A 2,539-nucleotide genomic window follows, 5' to 3' on the forward strand; every position below is an offset into this window, starting at 1 on the left:
GGGGGGGGGCGGGGGGGCGGGGTGAACTGCCTCCACTGCTGGCCTCGCGACCTGAGCTGAGCGGCGGATTGTCACGCTAAATTCTCCGGGTGGACGACGCTATCATTTGGTCCTCTCCTGGCCCCTCGACTGGAGCGTCACAAAGCGGGACTCACTCTTGAATGTGTCTCCTCACTGCCCCTCCAACACACACCCCGACCCCCGCCATCCCCCTCCCGGTTCAGTAGAGCAAAGATCTAATTCCAGTAGCAGATTTCTTCCAAACTCTGCCGGGCACAAAGGTGACTTTGCCCACCTTCCAGAAGAAAGAGTCCAGTGAGTTGACAAGTAAAGAACTCAGCCTTTCTCCTACGCACTTAGTGCACTTGCTGTAATTTCGCCCCCTACCCAGCCCACAGGAAGGGATCTCGGAATTCTCATACTCAGAGTTGCTGGTCCCAAACCCGTTCCTACGCAGGGACATTCAGAAAGCGCGGTGGGGAGCCTGGGAACATTTGGAGATCAACAGAGAAGCTTGGTTTGTGGGTGGCAGATGGGCGACAACATTTCCGCCACTGTCCTGGAACAGACTAGGCTTTTTTTTTCCCTATGCCTTCGTCTTGGGATCATCCTGCCCTATCGCCAAACTAAAATTCACAGGAAATGTTGCCTAATGGCTGAAAACATTACAAATAGTTTGTGAGAACAGGAGTTTGCACTCTTTAAATGTGGCGTTTTCCTCCCTCACAAAGGAGCTTAGCAGAGCAGTGCGCGGTCCAGGGACTGAAACACTCTAGGTCCGAACTGGAAGCTCAAGATTTCTCTTCCTCCACCTATCAGATGCCTCAAACTTATAAAAGGCGGCACTATGAATAAAATCTCTGAATAGGGTACGTGCCTGGGGAAACCCATGCTCATTTCCACAGGGCATATCATAGTTAAATCGCCTTACACGAGTTGCTTTAAAACTCCTTGTCAAGGTTTAATTTTCTGAAAGCAAGGTATTTTCTTTACTCCTCTCTCCTCTAGCTGGTAGTTATTTACATTGTGAAATTCAGGCTTCATTTATTTACAAATGCTACCACCTACACAGCTAAGACAGAATATGAATAGTTTTAGAAACTTGCTGAGTTTGATTAGTCCTAGTTGTACTTAACAACATCGAAGATGAGTGGGTGTCTTCTTTTTCCTCACTTCATAAGTAAAAAATGCCTTAAGTAAGATTTCTCTGTCTTTTTCTACAGATTATTTTTCCCTTCTGTCATGTCATCAACCAAGTACTAAGAATTTCCCTTCCTAGTGTTCAATTTCAAATGGTATGTGATCAAAATGTGAAGACCTCGTGATGATAGTTTCTTTTGGAATACAGAAATAAGCAACTCTAACATAATAGATTGGAACATATTCAGTCACAAACCATTTTTCAAGCCATGAAATTGTTTTCAGTCACTACAGTGGTGGGAAGAAAATAAGAAAGTGTATAAAGGGCATTGTGAAGATATGACAAAAGCAGAAAAGCTTTCCACAAAATGTAGTGTGAAAAACAGTAGAACAGCATTGACATATATGTTTATATTTTCTAGTTTCTATTTTTAGTTAAAGAAATTTCAAATTGGTTCAAGGTGCTTAGGAACAGAGGATATTAAACTATGTATTGAAATAACTTATCTCTAGCAACTTGTAATAAAAGTCTCTAAATGAATAAGTTTGATATAAAGGGAAAGTTTGATTTAAGAAAACTAATTACAACAAAAATTCTAAGGTCAAGTGGCTCCCAGTATATGGCTGCATGTACATTTTGAAGGCCTTTTATTATCGTGATTTGGAGTTATCAGCAACAAGACATTACACAGATGTTTGTATATTTCATTTTTAAGAAATTCTGGTCTAAAATGGAACCATTGCAATCATTACTTGTGATACTGGAAAACAAATGTATTCTGATGCAAGAAGAAGTATGAATTAAGTATCATAAAATTTAATGCATCTATAAGATACATAATGATGTTCTAGTTATTACCAGAGATTAAGGCTAAAATTCTAGGAAAAATATTAGAGTTTCAAATTAGTCAGTGATCACTGAAGGGTTAACATCCCTTGCAACCTTTGAAAATGCAGAACACCCTTGATTTCATTACTTGAATTCTTTCCCATTGCAGTCCTATAGAAAATAAACTTGATAATTTTCTTAAACAATACTTGTAACTAAAAGACATAGTAGTATAGATGAAGACTCAAGGTGCTGTCTCCTTGGGTTGCTGGGTGCTTTGATTACTTTAAATTTCTATTATTTTCTGTCTTGTGAGAGTGGTACAATCAAAATCTGCATGGAGAGTTTATTGTTATCCCATTACACTTTAATGCCTTCCATAAGCCAAACATGTTTCTAAATAAGGCTGTGTTTCTACAAGGCCAGAGGAATCCTCACATGGCAACGCCCTGCAAGTTTGGAACTTCATGAGATAATAAAAATCCATAAAGGCTGTAGTAAAGTGAGTACACTTGGGAGATGAAGACACTGCATGAAACCTAAGAAAATACTAAAGATTTATGAATTAAT

The sequence above is a fragment of the Nannospalax galili genome, unplaced genomic scaffold, assembly GCF_000622305.1.
Source record: "Nannospalax galili isolate Female #2095 unplaced genomic scaffold, S.galili_v1.0 scaffold10, whole genome shotgun sequence".
Lineage (NCBI taxonomy): Eukaryota > Metazoa > Chordata > Mammalia > Rodentia > Spalacidae > Nannospalax > Nannospalax galili.